Below are 21,436 nucleotides of genomic sequence, written 5' to 3' on the forward strand. Positions count from 1 at the left end.
TAGACTGATATATTTTAGGACAAATTGAAAATAAAAATGTAATTGTCAAGTAAAAAGAGTGAGATCACATTTCGGTATGTACCTTAAATATTTGAAGCCGAAAAGAAACTAAAACACGAAAATGACAAGTAGTACACCTAGACTTGAACCCTCAACCTTCAGTATGAAAGTCCAACATTTAAACCACAAGGCTGCAGGTGACACCCAAGTAAGTAGTCTCAAGACATAACTATGACATTTTAACTGTAGATTTTCATGGGAAAAACATAAGTGTTCCATCACTAAGAATGCTTAATATTTAAAAAAAACTATTAACTAAACAGACACACTACCATGAGATATCAGGATTTGAACCTTCGACTTACTGAGTGATAGTCCATGAGCTTTACCAGTAGGCCAGACATGACTCTGCTGTACTGTGTATTAAAACATAGCTCTAACATTGGGACCAAGCATCTTGCCAGTGTGGTTTTTACAGCATGAACTTGACCTGAGGGTTTTGGAGCACTTTACATGAGCACCAGTTAGGTTACACAAGGATATATTTATTTTGGTAGGGAAGAGGAGATTAACTGATGTGCCTAGAATCACAAGCTGTTGAACCAATGCTTAGATTGGAATTTGGTTTTCCAGCAACAAAGTCAGCAGCTCTTGCCATTACAACATAACCTCTCCAAGAAAGCGAACCTTGCATGATACCACTACACCAGCGCCACTCACAAAGTGGTATGACACTTTGAAGTCATTGTATGGGGAATCAATTGCAATAACAATCTCTCTCTCTCTCTCTTCCATCCCGTTATGGGGTGAAGGAGAGGGAGAGATAGACAAAGAAAGCGAGAGATTGAGAGAGTAGGAGAGAAATTAAGAGAAAGATATTGTCATAGAGAACTTGAGAGGGAGCCCCATGTAGAATGATATTTTAGGACAAATTTAAAAGAAAATGTGTAATTTCAAAAGAGTGAGATCACCTCTCAGTATGAACCTTAAACTTTTGAAGTTTAAAAGAAATTAAAGAAGAAAATTTACCACGGACATACATAGAGTAGAACCCTCATCGTTCAGTGTGAGAGTCTGTGACATTAACATTTTGGCCAGAGGTGATTCCTTACTGTGATGATTCTAGACATACCTATGAAATTCAAAAGATGCATTTGAGTGGAACAAAATGTGAATGTTCCATTACTAGGAAGGTTTACCAGTCAAATCACTAGTAAATAAACAAACACACTACCAAGCAATACCAGGATTTGAACCCTCAGCCTGCCAAGTGACAGCCCAAGACCTTGATCATTAGGCCAGAAGTGACTCAGTTCTATGCTTTATACAAACATAACTATAACATTAGTACCAAACATCTTGCTAGTCTGACTCTTTGAAGTCATTGAATGGAGAGACCATTACAATAATAATCTCTGTCTCTCTCTTTCATCCCGCCATTTGTGGCGAGGGCTGGCCGCAGGGCCAGCCCGCAGAGCAGGCACTGTGGACTACCCTCACACTGCATGGCCAAAGGCCTTGCACAGCACAGGGTTGAGTTGTAATAGGTGTTGGGTGCAGGCAGCTAGGCCCTGCGGCCAACTGCTGCCATGCACGGCTGAAGGCTGTGTGCGGTGTTGGTTGGATTAACGTATTGTAATGAAAATTACTTTAAATTAAAAAACACATAATGAGTCACTGAAAAAAGCTAAAATTACAGAGACGTTATAGTTAGGCTAACATTTTAAACAAACAAACCATAGAAATTCATGTAACAGTTAGAGTTATTTCAAGAAACTATAACTCACGCCCTAAGATAACTACAACTCACGCCCTCGGAGTGCACTGCTAGTTATCCCACAAATTACAGCACTCATGATATCTTTGAGCCCGCCCTTGAATGCCTGCTCACTGTTCTTCCCTCTGACTGTGGATGTGGTGCTCCTGTGTTCTGGGGCTCGCTTCCGCTTGGGCATGTTCTTCTTTCTGAAGATTTCAGGTGTCGGAGAACTGTCAGCTGCCAGTACAGAATGACAGAGACATCATTGGCCAGGAACGGGTGCTTTTGGGTGATTTTGTAAACCAGATCAGGTTGTGAGATTTGCCCAATCTCGAGACTAAGAGAGCATCACACTTTTAGTTTGCAATCACGCTCAGAAACATAATTTTGGGAAATGCTGTACACATGTTACAAGGCAGGTTTATTATATGCTAAGAAAACACTGTGTGAACTATTGGGGAACTTCGTGGGAACTTTGCAGCGATCTTGTCTCCCAGTAGAGCAAAGTTAATCTACCAGTCTAATCAAACTTGATCCCAGTCTTGCAGAATACCTTTGAAGGTCAACTCAAGGCTTCTAAAGAGTGAGGCCTGGTAGGTATTGGAACATAGGTAGTTTGTGCTTATAGTATGTGTCATTCATACTTAATGTTTATTGTGTATGTGCTAATCCTCATCTGCTGCACTGCTGTTTTGTAGGAGAAAACCATAATCTCATCACCATCCTTCTAGGAGACAGTGAGGCAGGGCACAGGTGACTGTTTTAGGGGAAAAGTGGAACATTGGTATAGAGGGAAGGTCAAGGAGAAGCAGTTACAACTCTGCTATCTTTTCCTTAATAGGTCTCCCTTCCTGCAGTTCCTTCCCCAACACCCCTTCCTCACCTGGCCACTCCAATAGTCTGTACCATAACGACATTCAGACTAAGTGGTAACTGGAGGGGGACCATTCTGGCTACGAGCAAGACCCGAGGAATCACAGATTGACTAACGCGATTTGACCTAATGGTCTTATATATATATATATATATATATATATATATATATATATATATATATATATATATATATAAAAACATATTACCTACTTATAGTTAGGACCTAGTGTCCATTGAAAAAAAGTTTTTTGACTTGGCTATATCTTTGATAAATCTTCACAAAATGTTTGCCCAAGGGTTGTGTTGTGCATCAAATTTTTCGGGGTGATCCGCCAAGCGGGGTCGAGAACAAAAAAAGGGGGGGGGGAGGTGTTCAGAAACAGTGTGTTTCCCATGTTAATTCCCACAGGGATTTTGAACACAACTGCAGTCTGAACTGCTGGAAGGAATTATACCAATATAGCAGAAAGTTAGCTCTTGGTCCAGAAAGGGTGCTTTTTGTTATTTGGTGGAAATCTGTTCAGTGGTTTTAGAACTATTCAAAGACAAGCAGATGTGTATATCTAGAGGAGTGGAACCTCCTCGGATCCTCCAGGGATCCTTTGCAAATCTGTAGAAAAAGCGAGGCCCTGCATGGCTGACCATAACCTGAAAGAAAAGTTGTGGCCACTGTTTAGTTTCTTGCATTGGCTGGGGGTGGGAAAAAAGGAGTGTAAAAACATATAAGGTGTCAGGATACGGGTGGATGGAGGGGTCATTTAGGGACCCTTCATGGGCAAAAAATTGCCCTTTTTTTAAGCCGATCCACTTCCAGTGCTTGTGTGTGCATGAATGCATTACTTTTCATCTGTATTGTGTTTTGAATACAGAAATATAGCACCGTGTTATGCCTCACTTAGGTCACTTGACATGACATTTATTTTATTGCTCGTCTACAGTCGTTCCATTTTACATGTCACATTCACATATTACCACATTTCTCTAGTTGGTCCTAACATGCGACTCAGTTTACCCACAATCATGGGAATTGTGGGAACAGTGTTCAGCATGTTGCAAACAGATGTGCAGAACTTTACATTGCCACTTTCACGATGCTACAAGAAGCACCACAACTAATTTTGGCAGGGAATCTGGATAACCACCTCTATCATTTTCAAAGTAATGATTTATTTACAGAGTAATGTTGTGAAGCAGTGAATCTTTCAAGTTGAGGCAGTGAATATGCTGTGGTTTAAATTAAGACATTTAAATACATTTCTAATAGGTTCCCATATCACGTCTGCCTTTAAACGCCTATCCGTGAAACCATTCTTGGGTTACTTCCCATTATCAAGGGTGGTAGTGGAACATTACACTAGGTATTGACATTGTGCATCATAATATGCAGCACACTGCAGTTATTTGGTACATCGTTTTACGGTTGTACTGGTCTATAGGGCAAACTGCCAAAGGCACTGATCTGACAGGTCTGTCTGTGGGCTGTTTTTTGGCTGTTTGTGTGCCAGTTTTATGGTCTAGTGGGCCAGTGTTTACTGTTGATTTCTCTGATATTACCACAACTATTTCCTGCAACAAGCAAAAACTGCATGCAGTCTCCTATATCTTGCAAACGTCTACACAGTGTGTATTTACAAGTTCAAAACTACCCCGATTTGCAATTGTGGGTCACTCTTCAAGTATCTGATTGGCTAAGGACGTCCACTTTTCTTTTGCAGCCTTGGCCTATTTTATGTCCCAGTCCAACTCTGACTTGTCATTTTCGATTGTATTACGTGCCCTGATATAGAATGCTCTAAATCTCATCATCCATCTGAGGTGTGGCAGGGGAGTCAATCACTAACAATCAATCACACCATCATACGCCATTCAATACGCCCCACAGCATTTAAGGTAACATTACATTTTTCTTTGTTATACCTACCAACACCTAGCAGTTTCCTTGCTGCAGGTTGCCCGGTACCCACAGAATGACGGTGTTATGCATTATGTATATATCATGCGCAGATCCAAGGTAAAATGCATAGCAACGCATGGTGATTAGATCGGCATTATAAGCCATTTTTCTTTTTCTGAAAATTTGCTCCAGTGCTTTGTGTGGAATGAGCTTTACATGCCTGCAGTTAATATTTCATACGGTCTTAGGCAGTCTAGATAGGGCAAATAATCCAGCTTTCACTTGATGGAGTTGCTTGTTTCTCGTTGGTAATTTAAAGCAGTACTGCATTCCACATACCACAGCTTTAATAACTGTTTAAAATGCGATAAGATGAGTTCTGGGAGAGTCCTGCTGCCATCGCGCGTGTTCAGTGGAAAGACGCAGATCCATAAAAGAGTTGACGAAAATGTAACCAATTTAGTCACTGCTGTGCAGATGCTGTGCCACGGCACCAGTCCTGATAAGTGGACTGTATGTTCTCCAAACGGTAGGCAGCCGGTGCCTTTTCCGGGGTCGTGTTGAAGAGATGTTACCACGGCCTGCTGATTTTCGCTTTTAGTCCTGCCTCTGTTTTTCTCCACTTACATATCTGCCTCTTCGTGTGACTGCGGGGCCGCAAACTTCATGTCAGTTGCAGTTTTCTGAAAGAACTTCACTACTGCAATTGCTGCCATAGGCGTGGTAGACAGAACTATAAAATAGTATATTTAAATATTGGCACGCTTTACACCATCAGAGGTAAAATATAAAGGGGGAACCAAGATAACCAAAGTCCACTGCTAGTATTGTGGCCTCGGTCGTAAGCCTTTTAATTGTATACAGATACAATCCAAGCTGACCAGCGAAGAGTTCAGAAGGAGCATGTAAAGGCCAGGTGGTGAAAATAAAAGCTTAACAGAGGGTTCGCTGTAGATTTTTTTAAACGCTGAAACGGAGCTCCAGACAAAAACAGCATAAAAGTTACCAGAAAGCAAATGTTGTCCAGATCATAAACTTACACAGTGAGATTAGTTTGCTCTTAAATTCGAGTCACCAGAAAATAACCTGGGAAACGATACCTTTGGAAGAGCACCCTCCATGTAAGTGGTAAACAAAACAAAAAAAACAGTATGCTGATCTGGAGAAAAATCAAGGAACAGACCACATGATGCAAGGTTGGAATTTGTGATAGAACATCTCTTTTCGATGCAGGAAAAAAGAAACAATCTTAACTTTTCTGTAGGTGGCAAAAAGCTGTTTAGGTACTTGAATTGCAAATTTTGATATGCATGAACTGCAGAATTTACATGGGTCAGCAGATTCTGGGACTTTGCCTCGAAGCAAATAGGAGTGGGTGAATTCTGAGGAGGTGCAGACGCTCATCTGGAGACATGTGGACAGAGAAAGTACAATCATCTACATTAACGAATGACGAGCAATCGATGTGTAGGGTTTTCAAGCAACATCAGAAAAGAGCATCGACATAGCATCCATTTAATATCATTTTTGAAGTACCAGCAGGCGATCTTCCAGAGAATGCACATTCTTCTCATAGACAAGACAAATCTGCAACTATAGCCTGCATTATGACTGCTCGAGCTGTAGTAGTGCCATATGCTGCCTGCATTCTCCTGTCTCTCTAATTCCCAACCACTGCACTCTGCTTCTTGGTCTGCCAGTAAAGTGTGACTGTGGTATTGGGTTTTAGTCACCAGCACCAGAAACGTGTTTGGGTTGTCTTTGTATTCCGGCTTTGTCACTGCAGGTGTCTATGTATTGTACATTTGAGGGTGATAAAGTGACATTCATAACATGGACAGGAGTGCACTGTTATCAAATATATGATGCAAGATAATGTTTTTAATAAGTTATTCAGTTTCCTGCCTGCATCATTACAACTGGCACAACACGCATTTTAAACTTTATATTGAGTGATGGGACAATTTATGGTTGAAAGTCATATTTTACCAAATTTAACTGTAGGAAAATGGGGGCCATATGTGTGACCCGGTCTGTATCACTTTTGCACCACACAATGTGGTGCAAGAGTGGCGCAAAGCTCAAGTCAGAATTTCGAAGCCACGCAAAGCCACTTTGCATGGTTTTGAATGGTTTAAAAAATCTGGAGTAATGCAACGCAGTGCAAATTTCTGTGTTGCATTACTCTGTGCAAGGGAGGTGTTCCATGGCACTGTGTGGGTGTTTCCATGCAAGTCCCATGGTTTTTGATGCATTTCTAGAGTTACCAAACCTGGTACACCTGGGAATGCATCGAAAAGTTACACCTCCCCAGGAGAGGCGTAATGCAGAGAAATATATTTATTTATCCTTTTTTTCCCTGTATGTGCGTTGTATTCAGCAGCACGTCATAGAAAGAGGAAAAAGCCTCTCAGGATTGTTTTTGTGCAGGAAGGGGGAGGAGCAGGGTCAAGAATAAATTGCATATGGCTGATTCCAAACTCAGGCAGCATGGTGGGCAAAAAAATGATACATTGGGAGCATTTTTCAGTGGCTGAGATTAATGGAAGCATCCCATCCATCACTTTGTTGTTTTTGCCTGAAGCTTCATTTGGACCTGCCTGAGCCCTGCTGGTCTCTTCTGGAGTGAGTTCCTGACCCCAAGAGATGCCTCCTCAGGATCTGTACCCTGGGCTATCATCAGAGTGTATGTCTCTACAAAAAGGGTGAAAATCCTGATGTCTCGCTCCTTGCAATCATGAAAGGATTCATTCACACCAAAACTCTGTCATCCACGATGACTGCCAAAGCAAAGCAATGGTGAGACCTGCTCTTTGCACTATAGTGACTTCCAGCAATGACTGGCAATGCAAGAGCCACATTTCGTGCTACAGCAATGACAAAGTGTGGTGACTGCCCTTTCCTTCACCCTTCAGAGATGACTATCTGCATAGCTGCCTGTGCTCCTCTTGCCCCCCTCCACTGTGAACATAGCTTTTCATGCCAAACTCAAACTTTTCAGCAGGACTAACTTTGTCCCTGTATCTGGCCTACGCTTCACTACAATCATCCTGAACTTGTGACTTTCCCCTTGTCAAGCATGACCAGATGATCATGTGTGGTGCTTTGTGCTTTTAGGCACTTTTTTAACTTACTCCTTTAAAACTGAATATCTCCAGTTCTACTGGTTGGATGTCTGTCATTCTGGTATCATTTTATTCATTAAAAGTTAGTCTCTTTTTCTAAATTAGTTTTTTTTTCCTGTGTTTTGTTTTTCCTTTATTAGTGTTTGTGTGCTACATAAATACTTTACACTTTACCTCTAAATTAAGCCTGTCTGCTTTTGTTCTCATCTATCAGAGGTTTAATTACAGTATAGTTTAGAGACTTTTGTGGTTTACCCTGACAAGGAGTTTGGTTGTTGTCTGAGTAGAGGTTCCATCTCCTTTAACCATTAACCCAATTTCTTACTGCCTCTCTCACCATGGGAGGTGGGCATTGTTGTTTTTTTATTTTCAAAAGAAAATCCGGCTCTGGATTTTTCTTTTGAAAATAAAAAAGCTGTATAAGTTTGCCGTACGGCATGTTAGCAGAGCCCTACTGCAAAATTACAATGCATTGACAGAAAGCCAGGACTCTAATTCCTATTAATGCTAGCTAAGTCAACTGGTCGAGTTGACATTTCCAAATTTGTTTGTCTGCACCTCTAATATGTCGATGGAGTAATTTACTCCATCACCCTGGCGGCCAACCGGCCAACCACCAGGAAATAAATTAGGCACGTAGTAAACCTGTCCCTGGATTAATCCAGTTAATCTAGTTATAAAACTGTTATAAGTTATTTACCCAGATTGTTCCCTGGATCAAGGCATTATAAATAATGTCCAAGTCCAGAAGACCACTCTAAAGTCTGTCTTAAGCAAGGACAAACTCCCTCTACCCCTTGTAAACCATGGCCCTGTTACTTGGTTTAACAGGGTGTTAAAGAAGTCTTACGCCTGGAAGAGGTTTTATTAAATCAGGTTGCCCGTGCACCCCTCATAGGTGTGCGAAAGGAAGTAAGTAGTCCCTTCATTTGTGGCTACTCAACACTGGTTCTGTGTAGTTTCCCTCCCACTGGGTATGGGCCAGCCTAGCTGGAGGAACAAAGGTTTCCCTTTCCTGAGTCTCACTTTATATCTACTGGTGAAAGTGTGGGCCCTTTTACAACTTAATAAGGTTCCTGGGCCGATCTCACTGGTCTTCCTGCAAAACACCTCAAAGCACAACTGCTATTGTTTCTGCTCTGAAAGCAGTTTTCACACCTCATTAAGGTCATGCCCTTGTTGGGTAGCATCTGGAGACCTAATGTAAATTGGCCTAGAAGTACTTCAGGAAGAGAAGGGTAACTTTCTAAAAGTTGATTTTCCTAAATATATATTACAAATCCAACTTCACCATTGAATTGTGCTTTTAATAACTATTAAAAACTGTGGTTGGATTGTTTTCCTAGCTGGTCTCAAGCCTGGAATAGCAAAACTAATATTGTAATATGTACTCTACTTTGGTCATAGGACAGTCAGAGCCCTCTATAGTGAAAATAGCTTTTGTCATATTGTCCTTATAGGGAAGTTACATATGACAATCAAGGATTATCCAATGTGTACCTGTTTTAAGGTTGACAGCCCATACAGTGGGCACTGGGAAGCAGTGTCCCCATAGGAACAAAATGCAGTAAAAAAATAGGAGTAACCACAGAAAAATTGGCATTTTCTCACACCCTCCTGGAAAAATATTATTTAGCTTTGTTAAAAAGCGTCTTATAGAATCACAATTGATCCTTACAATCTTTACCCTTCAAAAGGAGGATCATCAGGATAAGGAGGTTAAAAACAGACAAGAGCGAGCCATCTTGTGCAAAATCATTAAGTGGCTAAGTGGAAGGTAAGGCTGATAATGTGAATAAACTCCAATTTACCCATTTATGTTGACATGGGGGCAAACTAAGTAAAATTCATTATATTTGTTTTAATTATTCGAATATGTCAACAGGTCGAGATTATTGTAGACAGAAACAATACATTACATTTCATTCCCTTCCTACCCTCAGGACGCTGATTTCCGCCTTACCCACTTTCAAACATGGTATTGGGTGGCAACCTAATGAGACTAGAGGAATGAGAGAAAGTACATATGATAGCCTTATAATCTGACAACCATATTACAAATGTTTATCCCACTGGTGACAAAGCAGGAAGAAATGTCACATGTCCTTTTACCATGAATGACGTCAAATGAAGTTGCATTATGCAGTCTTTCACCCTAATGAACTCACATGACAAGGATTAAAAAAATTATACAATTCACAGAAAGCTAATACACAACTTAAAATTCTCATATTATATGTATATTTTTTTTTCACTCCCCCGTCCCCTGCCACACACTGCATCGCCTAGTCCTTTCTCCCTCCCCTTAGCTGCGACTGGATGCCAGTGATGTACATTTAGCCAACATAGGGCCATTTGGTGTCTCAATACTTCCAGAAGAGGTAACTTGGTTATTTATGGGGCCAAAAAGTCAAATCCAGGTGGATCATGTCAACCTATCATCTAACTTTGGTAAATGTAGCATTATTGAGTAGCATAGTAACAACATATGTTGCTAGTGTTTTGAAACATTGATTGTTAAGTTATCCTAAAACCCTAATCAAAACTTGTAAGGATGAAGGGTAGGGATGTACAGTATAGGAGCATCAGAATCCGACACATGCCTGATTTTCAGAAAAACCCTCATAAAATAAATTTACATGCAATTAATCTAAATGGAGCTCATTTACATAGCAAGAGCTTATCCAGACAATATAGCATGCATGCAGCCCCTTAGGGTTATCCTCTGACCTATTGGAATCCCATGAAAATTTGAATGGGGGCTCAGGTACTAAAGATTGTTTATATGCATAACACACTCAGGAAGAAGGTAAGCAAATATGTGGGTAATTCTCTTTCACGTCCATTGTCTTTATTGCCGGACCCAAATATCTTTATCTGAGTTAATGTCCTGATATATTCCTCAGAAGGCCACGGAAAATCCAGAATAAATAATGTCACAACACTAAAATGCATGCAGCATATAGTTGAAATGCTCTTGAATCCCACCAAACCCCAGAACAAAATGTTGCCATGATTTTGAGGGACGGAGACAACATGACTAATGTGAGCAAGAGGTGGTTAGCACCAGCACTCATTTTTGATGACTGTGACTTTTTTTTTTAAAAATCTTCAGACTTTAAGTTGGAACTAGAAAAAGAAAGGATAAGAAGGACAAAAGAAGGAGAAAGAGAAAATTAGAAAAATAGTGAGAAAGGGTGTAAGCAGGGATGAAAAAGGCCCTGCAAAAGTGAAAGAAATACAAATTAACTATAGAGTGGTGGACAAAAGAGGAATAATGTGCAATTAAAACTAGACGGACTTGGTAGTCAGCAAGTACGGCATTGAACAGCGCCAGTGGCATACCCCTGAGAATAATAATGAGCCCCTACATGTATTTTATCTTTTATTGTTCTTTATTTAATTCTTTATTTATTTGTAAATTTAAAGGGCAACAAGCTCTGATAGTGGTTACCATATTGCACAACTCATAATAGGTGTGCCTAGACTCCAATATGGGTTCATAGGAAATCTAGGAACCATTCAGATAGTATCCACATAGTTCATAGCAAGTGTTTATGTTTTAGGTGATTTGACTTTTGCAGACTTGGAACAGACCATTCTGTAGGCACAACTCTCTGTGATGAATCAATAGTATCATGGGACTAATAAAAGTAATGAAAATCAATTTTTATCGCCTTGTTGATTAATAAATTAAATTAGTGTTTACTCAAGCTTCTGGGCTTTGGTATTTCGGCACCTGCTAGTTCAGTGATAGGAAACATCCACGGACACTCTGGCAAAGATACATGACTAGTTAGATGCTGAAAGCACCTGACCTTCTGTAGACTTGGAAGACAGGAGAGGAAGCAATGTTATTTATTAGTGTTTCGGAATGTTAAGTCAGTAGAAGGGATCCTGATTCATGCGGAGAGGCTCTTCTGGGAAATAGAAGTCTAAAATGGAATGATTCTTACTGCATTATGAAAATGTAGATAAATCATAGTTATTTTTGGGTAAGCTCGCCAACTTGTGCAAACTGTTTGCCATGTAGAAGAGGAAAGACATTTCTCCGCCTTTTATCTAGATGCTTATGTGGTCCTTATGGGGTCCTGGTGGCCCAAATGCTCTCATGAGCCCTACTTGTCATATAATGTATTTTAACATTATATGCCAGAGAGATTGTTAGGAAATTTGAAGCTCACACCCCTCCAATCTCACAGGCCAAGCTACCCCCTGCCTTTTTTGGATTTGATATCTATATTTGAGTACTCTATAGGTATTTTATCAGTGATAAAGTCAACTTGATTTCTTGCTTCTTAAAGTGGTGACTTCATTCACTTTGTCTGGTCACTAACTCTTTAGGTGTTGATTTATATCGTTTATTCAGCTAACACTTAACCTGCAGATACTGGAGCACTGTGCATAAGGAAAATAAAATTGTTCAGGCTATTCACCAAAAGAAAACAAAGGCACACATTGTGCAACCAAAAAACGGAGAAGGGTGGGAATCCCTGAAGACCTGAAGGCCAAGGATTGATGTCAGGAAACGTGATGTGAGCCGCATTTAAAAGTGTGCGTTATTTAAAAATAATAGTTAATAATCTAAAGGAACAATCTTTGGGCATAAAAGAAGGAGTTGAAAAGTGAATTACAGATTGATCTGTTCAATTTAGTGTAAAGCCAGGTGGGCCCCCAAGCTAAATATATCTTAGTGACAAACTATGCTTAGGTGCCAAAGCAAATGTTTGCTGATCTTACTTCATTTTACTCGTCAAGACCTTGACTTCACTTATTGTGTGTCAGTTTCTTGATGCATGTTCACCCCATTAGGGCTTTAGAAAGTCCACAATGCCAGAACTCTTTAAACACTGCAAAATACTCGTAAAGTGCTCTTTAATTTAACAATAAGCAAAAGCGCGCAGGAAGCAACGACCCACTGTTTGCTGCAGAGCACTGTCTGAGCACAAATGTGGCCATTTTTCAGTGGCAGGGGAGTCTGTTTTTCCAAGTGTGCGTCTTTATTCGCTGCTATAACTTAGAATGACACGACCACCTACGCTTGTTCCTTGTGACACTGCATTTGAGCACAGAAAGCATTTTTTTTTACTCTGCCCTCGCTGGTGCAAGAAGAAACACAAACCATCACGTCAAGTGCATTCATTTGAAGTTTGATGCATTTCCACTTCCCTCTGCCTTGTATTCCCCTAATGGCCCGCCGCCTCGCTCTGGAGAAGCAGGCAGCCGACGGCGTCAGAAGACTGTCATGTGAACAGTATACGGCTGCAACAGCGCACACTGTCTTCTTGAAAAACGATGCATGCCACAATTCAGAACTGCCATACTAAATGCGCATAAAAAGTTGAATGGCACCAGATCTCGAGGTACACGGTGTTATCCCTTTACAGAGCCCGTCAGAAGAAAGCACAATGTCACTCAATTCTATACTAGCAATTTTTAAGCATGCTTGCCATGTGACCATGCATAGACACCCAGTAAAAGAAGGCAGCGGGGTCGAAATGTGCAGCACCACCCATCTCCTTTCAGTAAAGGGCTATGAGCACGCCTTAGGCACAAACAGTGATGGAAAATCTGCGGCACGAAGACGCAAAACCAAATGGTAGGTCACTGCTTTCAAAGAGACTGTTCATAATTCCACGGGAACACGTTTTATCTGCAGGTTGCAATGACAAGTGGCAAACCGACGCTCGTCGGGGTCTTACATACACCAGTAAATACCCAGTCCATTCATTCTCTCCCTCCACCTCACCAGTCCGTCAGCCGTGTATGTCGACAGTGTAACAAGCAGTGGCTTGTGAGAAGGGGGGACCTGGGGGGCCAAGGCGCGCAGAAGCTCACAGTACCTGTTGTGTGTGTCTGACACCTATGCATGCAGCCCCACGGAAGGCGATGCGTGCTCGGCGCACACTGACATATTGGCGCACAGGGCTAGCGCTGCACACCCAAGGCTCGGGCACTGCTATTGACATGGGCTACAATGTATCTGTTGCAAGACCACTCATTCTCGGCACGGGGTCTCCCAGGTGCGCGCCCCCAGGCCCCTCTCACCTGAAGTTGGCAGGGTCTGTGCTGCTCCCCGACACTGCGTGGCGCTGACCCTCACTCCCCCTGAAGCTTATCCTGTCCTTGCAGATGCAGCCGGTGCAGCCAGCGCCTCCTGAGCCAGGCGAGGATCCGCTGTGTTTGTGTCAGTGTCTCCCCTCCCTCCCCCATCACTCGCCAGTACTGGCTGACGTCACGGCTGCGCTCTGCTGCTTCTTCGCTTTGCCTGGCTCCTCGGAGCATCGGCCGGGAGAGGCATCCCACAGCCTCCCGTTCTGTATACCACAGACGCACCTGCAGTGCGGTGCGCCCCTGGGCACCCCCGGGGCGCACTCACGGCCGGCTGCTTGTCTGCATCCACCTTGCTGTTCACAGGGAGCATTTCATCACCTGGACCCGTAGGTTACATTCATCAACAAGGCAGCCCCGAACTAGCCAGCGGAGTGACACGTCGCCCCTTGTAGGTTGAAAACATATGTACTAGGAAAATGCGAACTAAATAATATATTTTAAAGCACACGAAGGCGTGGATCATTAGACTTAAACTAGTGATTCAGGTATTGTAAAGCACTTTTAAGGAATAGTTACAAAATGACATCGAAGCGTAGAGTTGCACGCTAAAACTAAAAGTCAGTATATTGCGAGAGGGGCGGTCAGACTGGCTATTTTACGCATTTTCTTTCCCGAAGAGATCTGCGCAGTTTGTTGATCCTAGTATCTAATTGCACGTCAATTCTACCACCGGTGGTAAAGTATATCATTTTGGTAGGCGAGATGAAGACGAAGGTAATTTCGTGCATTGCACAGGTGAGCTCATTTACTCAATCACAAGGTGTAACTAGTAACAAAACGTGAGTTGTTGCCCACAGGAAAACACTCGGCAAATGTAATGTCCGAGGTTGTTTCGCATTAATCCGAGGCTTGGTTTCACCATGTCTGTTGATGTAAACCGTAGACAGTATTTGCGTAGTGTTAGGCATTAGAGGTAATAACGTTTTATTCTTATTTTAGGGAGGCCGCAAACGTGTTTTACATTAAGGTTTGAGGTCGGTACTAGAACTGGGAATAATGTTCCCCAGGAACTCAGAAATGTGGGTTCAAGGTTTGCAAAGGAAAGGAGGTGGAGTCCTGGGGGGCGGAGAATAAAAAGCAGGGTCTGACTTTTGAAAGTGCCATGTAGCACACAAATGTCCCTAGTGGATTTGTGCACTTTATATGTGCCCTACTTTTTTTGGGGGTGTATCAAGGTGGGCCGTAGGCCCCTGTGCGCCCTTGCTTTTGCATTTCCTAATTTTTAATTTCCTTTTAGGAAATCATAACTTTGGAAATGCAAGACCTATGGGCCTTTAGAAATTAATGGTGTAGCATTTCTTAAATAGCGATTTCCTAATGGTGGTTTCCAGTCTTTGGGAATCACTATTAGGAAATCTCTATTTTTGTACATTCTATATAGCATTTCCTAAATAGTAATCTCTTAAGATTCACAATTTAGGAAATACAAAATAGGAATTTTGTGCATCCGGCCCCTAGTCTTGTTAGTACACACAATGCTAATCAATACGGTTTATATCCAGAATGTGTGTTTCTCCCAACCATTCACTGTTAACATATAGGATCTACAGGTATGAACAATATGTGATTCTTACATTTTATAACCTTCACTTTCTTAGGTAACATTTCCTATACGTTATTTAACACATTTGTATGGTTCTTTGGGCCAGATGTACAAAGCCATTTTGCATTTCCTAACGGTCTGAATCCCTGTTTCCGGCCATTAAACAAATGCTGAATGGGCTTTTCAGAAGTACTAAAAGTCCTTACGGAATTGCAAATTGCGATTTTTATCCAGTAGAAATCACAATTTCCAATCCTCCACACAGGAAATCGCAAATAGGCATTACCTATTTGTGATTCCTAATCAGATGTGCCAACCATTTCCTAAATGCAAATTGGGCATTTAGGAAATACAATTACCATTGACTTCAAGTTGATGGTAACCATATGCAATTTAAAAAAACTCCCAAAGATGCTTTTTTAAAAATGTGATAGAGCACACACATGCACTTAGGGCATATGTGTACTGTAAATGTGTGCCCCTATTTTTGGAGTGCATTACAGGGGCTTTTTTTCCATAGCCATCCAATATAGCAAAGTCCTAATAGGAAATTTCTATTTTGGAAATGCCAAACCGGCCAATTGTCACAAATGGCATGGGATTTCTTAACTATGATTTTCTAATAGGAAATCAGTAGTTTGTTGCATATCATTTTGCATTCCCAAAATAGCGATTTCTATGGAGTAACTATTTAGGAAACATAAAAAAATTCCATCTATGTATATCTGGCCCATTGTGTTTGTGCATTATGTAAACTGCTCTGACACCCAACATTGGAATGAGTAGCTCTATAAAAGAATTAAATAGAAAACACAATTATGAGTGCCATTTGAATAATTATTTGTGTGATTACACATACACACAGATACATCTGGCTTTCTTATAGTGCATGCATATCTCTTTCATGGGGAGTTGAATAAAGTAAAAAACCTGCCTCCAAGTCATAGTTTCTCTGAAGTACTTGTAAAGGTATAAACTGTGTACCTTTGTTTCTTCTAGAAATGGGGTTTCTAGTTGGCAGTGGTCTGCACCCTGTCCAAGTAGTGACCCTCACTCTAGTGAGGGTAAGGGAGACACACAGTTAAAATAACCCTTGCTCACCCCGTTGGTAGCTTGGCACAAGCAGCAAGGCTTATCTCAGAGGCAATGTGTAAAGTATTTGTACACACATGCACAGTAACACAGTGAAAACCCTACAAAAGGACCCCGCATCTGTTAAGAAAAATAGCCAACATTTATTTGACTAAAACAAGACCAAAACAACAATAAAATCCAACATATACAAGTAAAGATATCATTTTTTATTAATCATTTCTGCTTATTCAAGACCCCGAAATAACAAGTGTGAACACAGCTATGAGCCTACAACCCCACAGGGCCTGCAGCATTAGATGTTTACCTTCCAAAGAGCACACAGCTTGGAGCCAACAACCAGGAGTCAGGCAGCGTTTTAGATGAAAATTTGTAGAACAGAACATTTAAACCAAATGTAATAACCCCCCTCCCACCAAATCTGCACACCTTGGGAACTAATGCTTATAGTGGGAACACATACACGCTGGAAAGGAAGGGTGTATCCCAGTCCCTTTAGTTAGAGATACTTGGGATGGTAGCCTCAACGGGGGGCACTAATTGCAGAACCTTAAGGTAGACCGGCATGTCAATTCATTAGATTCCAAGGAGAGGATGTGGATGATCGGAGCCCACATCACATTATAGGCGTCATTTTTCCAATCTAGTGTAAGTGATATCCTTTCCATACCCAGGATGCCCCAGAGTTTATGGAACCATGCCATGTATTGCAGGGAATGATCCATACCCCAAAGGGCCAGAATGATGTGTTGTGCCACTTTCAAAGCGTGTGCCATATGCTTCCCCAATTGCAAGCGAAGGAAAAAGATCAGGGGTTTAGGTAGGCCAAGAATTGTATATGCTGGGAACCGTGGGATAGTTGTCATCAAGGCTTTATCCACGTTGTTAAGGACTTGTTCCCAAAGCGGAATGAGTTTGGAACAATGCCATAATAGGTGAATAAGGGGCCTCGTCCCCCTCACATCCCCTCCTGCACTCTTTAGACCATTGAGGGGAACCAAGAACCAATTCTGGCTGGGGTGTAATACCAGTAGGATACAATTTTGTACATTGTTTCAGTGCTAGTCATGTTACATGCCGAATGGTGAGCTCTAGAGAAGATATCAGCCCAGTCGGTATCAGAGAGTGCCTGACCAGGTTTGTCCAACCACCACTTTTGACCTGCTGAACAAGTCTTAGATTCATTTGTGCCGAGTAGCTTGTACAATTCGGTGATGAGAAGCTTGCCATTGGATTTGCATAAGAGCATAATTTCAAAGGATGTTAGGGGTCTCTCGACGTGCAGGCTAACTAAAGGTTGCAGATTCCAGTGATGGTCCTGGAGATAAGTGAGATGGTCTGCCTCCTCCAACCCATAATCCTGCTTCATTTGTTCAAAGGTAGTAATTCCTTGGTCATCAAACAGGCACCCTATTCTCTTACAAACCCCATATTGCCAGCGTGTGACCTGCTCGGGTTGCAGTCATGGCAAAAATTCAGAACTTCCCACTATTGGTGTCATTGGGGACCAAAAGGAAGTGAGTTTATTCTTAACAGCTACTGAAAGGATTGCATCCACGACTGGCAATAGGTAGAGACCATAGGCCCTATGTGGGTGCAGAAGCCAGGGTTTCTTCCAAATATGGGATCCCATCACCGCCTGGACCATAAAGAACCAGTGCTTTTTGGTGACAGGTCTGCTCCTCTCCAACAGAAATCGTAGCTGGGAGGCCTAATAGTAGCAGAGGATTGATGGGGCTGCAAGTCCCCCTTCTCAAGTGGGGCAGTGGACTAGGGATTTGGATAGGTGAGGCTTCTTCCCCGACCATATGAACTTATTGATTTTGGTTTGTATAGCTTGGAGAGTGTGTTTCAGCAGGTTTAGGGGCATCACTTAGAAAAGATAAAGAATATGTGGAAGGATGACCATTTTGATAGCAGCCTCTCTACGAAGCCAAGAGAGGCCCAGGTATTCCCAGCTGGAGATGTCAGGGTGAATTTGTTTTCACAGGGTGGCATAGTTACCCATAATGGTTTCGGCAATCATGGGTGATAGCTTAATTCCCAAGTAGGAGATATTGTCAGGTGCCCATTCAAATGGAAGCTGCGTTTGCAATAGGGTCGCTGTTTGTAGAGCAACCGTAAGTTTTAGTATTTGGGATTTTTGTGTGTTAACTTTGAACTCAGAGAGGGACCCACAGGCCTTGAGCTCTGACACAAAGGCAGGGAGGGCATGTGGGGATTCTCAATGGACAGGAGGACATCGTCTGCATACACGCTTATTATGTATCGATCTCCTCAAAACTGGATGTCTGTGCTATCCGGTCGTGCACGGAGGTGTTGGGCAAATGGCTTCATGTACAAGGCTAAAAGGAGTGGGTAAAGGAGGCATCCTTGGTATGTACCACAGCAGATAGGGAAGGGTTGGGAAAGTGTGCCATTAAATTGTTCTGCAGCTCTGGGGTGCTATGGATAGTCTTAATACATTTGATGAATTTCTCACCAAACCCAAAAAGTTCCAGCGTCCTAAAAAGGAAAGACCAGCTAACCCTGTCCAATGCCTTTTTCGCATCGACAGAGAGGAAGAGGACTTCCATTTCCAATCTGCAAGCCTTATCTAGGAGGTGGAAGAGATGCCGCATATTGTCTCCACATTGGCGTGTGGGGATAAAGCCCACCTGGTCCGGCTCTATTAATCCTGACATATAGGGGTTTAGGCGGCTGGCTAATATGCTTGTGAAGAGCTTAGGGTCCACGTTCGACAAAGATGCTGGTTGGCAAGAGCTACAGACCTGAATCTTTGCCTGGCTTAGGGATAACTGAGATTGTAGCTCCTAGCGTGGTGTCTACGAGGGCACCTATGAGGGCAAAGGAATTAAATAAGCAGGTAAGGAGTGGGACTAGGTTGTTGCAAAATGTCTTATAAAATAATGCAGTGAAGCCATCAGGCCTCGGCGATTTCATCAGCTTCACACGGGCAATAGCAGAGTTCACTTCTTCACATACATGAGTTTGTTGAGAATGGTAGCTGCGTGGCTAGTGAGGGCCGACGGCTGGCATACTGACGGGTAATCTACTGGGTCAGTATTGGAGGCCTCATTGTCTGCGTTTAGAGCATGGCAGAAATGCCAGAATGCGTCAGTATTCTCCTGATCGGAGTAGGCTTCGGTGGTCAGTGTGGGACGAAGCATAGGAACAGTGTCAGAGTGGATGTGCAAGCTTTGTGTGAGTAATCGTACACTGTGGTTGCTCCCAAGATAGAATTTGTGCTTCAGACAAACAAGAGCACATTCTGCTCTGTCTAGATCAAGCTGATGAAGGGGCTTGCATGTTCATTTTAGTTATCTCCAGACCCGTGGGGCTCTGGTTCATTTATCAACCATCTCGAGCTCCAGCACCCTCAGTTTCAGCTCTTGCCGCTTCTCTTTAATGACTCTGTTCTCCACCACTGATCTATCAATTAGTTCACCCTGCAACACTAGCTTTAAGGTCTTTCACAATGAAGCTATAAGTGTTTGGTCAGTGTCATTGGGGAGAAGATAGTCTGTGGTACTTTTGTGAATCATCTGAACCGTTGAGGGAGACTGAAGGAGGCTTTCCCGTAATCGCCAGCGAGACTGCCTCCTATACTCAAAGTCCACCTTGGCTACCAGAGTCAGGTGAGTGTGGTTGGAAAGGGCTCTAGGACCATTGAAAGAGTTCTGCAGGAGGGTCTGGAATGCAGGGGTTGCCAAGAAGTAATACATACGGGCATAAGTTTTATGTGCCGCTGAATAGTAGGTGTAGTCTCGCATTTGAGAGTGGTGACTTCTCCATACATCTCATTGGCCACAGTCAGCCAGCCATTGAAGGCCTTGAGAGGAAAGGGCTCCCTTTTGAGACGTACATTGGCCAGAACTGTCCATGTCATCATCTAGAACCAAGTTAAAGTCCCCACCCACAAGCATGGACACATCAGGAGTCTAGAGAACTTACGAGACAGTGACTTTAAGGAATACCTCTTGAGGTTGATTAGCAGTGTATATATTTGCAAGAGTATAAGAAATTGAGCCCAAGCACACTCTGTAAGCCAACATTCACCCTTTGTGTTCTGCAAGTTTCGACTCTATTTCACCTGTAAACCTTTAGCAAATAGTACAACAACCCTCCCTTGGTTGCTAGAAGTAGAGGAACAAAACTGCCTGGGGAAGCCTTGGGACTTCATGCGATGAACATCTGCAGGCAATGGATTCATCTTCCGAAGGAAGCAGATGCCGTTTCCGGAGTGCTCAAGGAGGGATGAGACTGCCCTTTGTTTTGTGGGGTTATTTAGGCCTTGAAAATTGAGGTTCATTATATATAGGTTTAGACCCACCATGAGGGTACCAAGGAGATGAAGCCACTGGGGAGACCACATAGAACACAGCAGGTGTGAGAGTTAGTAGTTAGGATCCCATACGAGTTCACTAGGAAATGTGCCCCAACTTTTCTGCGTGCAGTGAAAATATTAACTCCCCTAAACCAAAACAGTAACCAAAAAAACAGATATTGCTAGCACTGAAATCACAGCAAAGTTCCATTTGGGATGATGGCCCTAATGGTAGTGGAGGCACAAGGTGATGCAGCGCAGGGCTGCCCCACTGGATGGTGCTGCTTGCTCTGCCATCCTAGCCCCCAGGTTGACGAGGTGAAAGTTGCCGAGTTACAGCTGGAGGGGACGGCAAAGTATCCATAAGGGTTCATTAGGTAGAGCCTTCACTCGCCTCTCATTCCAAATGCTCCAGAACTGCTTGCCGCTTTCAGGCACACTCACCAAGGTCCGGGTTGAAGCGCTGACCACATTTCCCCACTTTCTTTTAGGATCTCCACCTTGGTGGGGATTATGAGGCGAGGCGGGCTAGCTGGGTGATGCAGTATCTGAGGAAATGTTCAGGATGTGATGGGCATCTGAGACTGATCAAGGTTGGTGTAGTTGTCCATTCCAGCAGAAGATTAGCCGGAACTGGTTGCCCAGCCGTAAGTGATTTCCTTAGAGCGAAGGCAGTCTATCACCGGTAGAAAGTCCTTTCATCACC

The 21,436-nt window shown here is 42.6% G+C and overlaps 1 protein-coding gene across 2 annotated transcripts in view; it reads right to left on the reverse strand.

The window, feature by feature from the left end:
* The window catches only part of DGKB (diacylglycerol kinase beta), a 2,237,541-nt gene extending 2,223,395 nt beyond the window's left edge, over positions 1-14,146 (reverse strand). Inside the window, exon 1 of one of the 2 annotated variants that reach the window (XM_069211796.1) lies at positions 13,703-14,146. The gene's annotated coding sequence lies outside the window, so the exon portion shown is untranslated. The remainder of the gene's footprint in view (positions 1-13,702) is intronic. The other variant, XM_069211795.1, reaches the window with a different exon arrangement.
* Positions 14,147-21,436: the final 7,290 nt, after the last annotated feature.

Source organism: Pleurodeles waltl, chromosome 10, assembly GCF_031143425.1.
Source record: "Pleurodeles waltl isolate 20211129_DDA chromosome 10, aPleWal1.hap1.20221129, whole genome shotgun sequence".
Taxonomy (NCBI): domain Eukaryota; kingdom Metazoa; phylum Chordata; class Amphibia; order Caudata; family Salamandridae; genus Pleurodeles; species Pleurodeles waltl.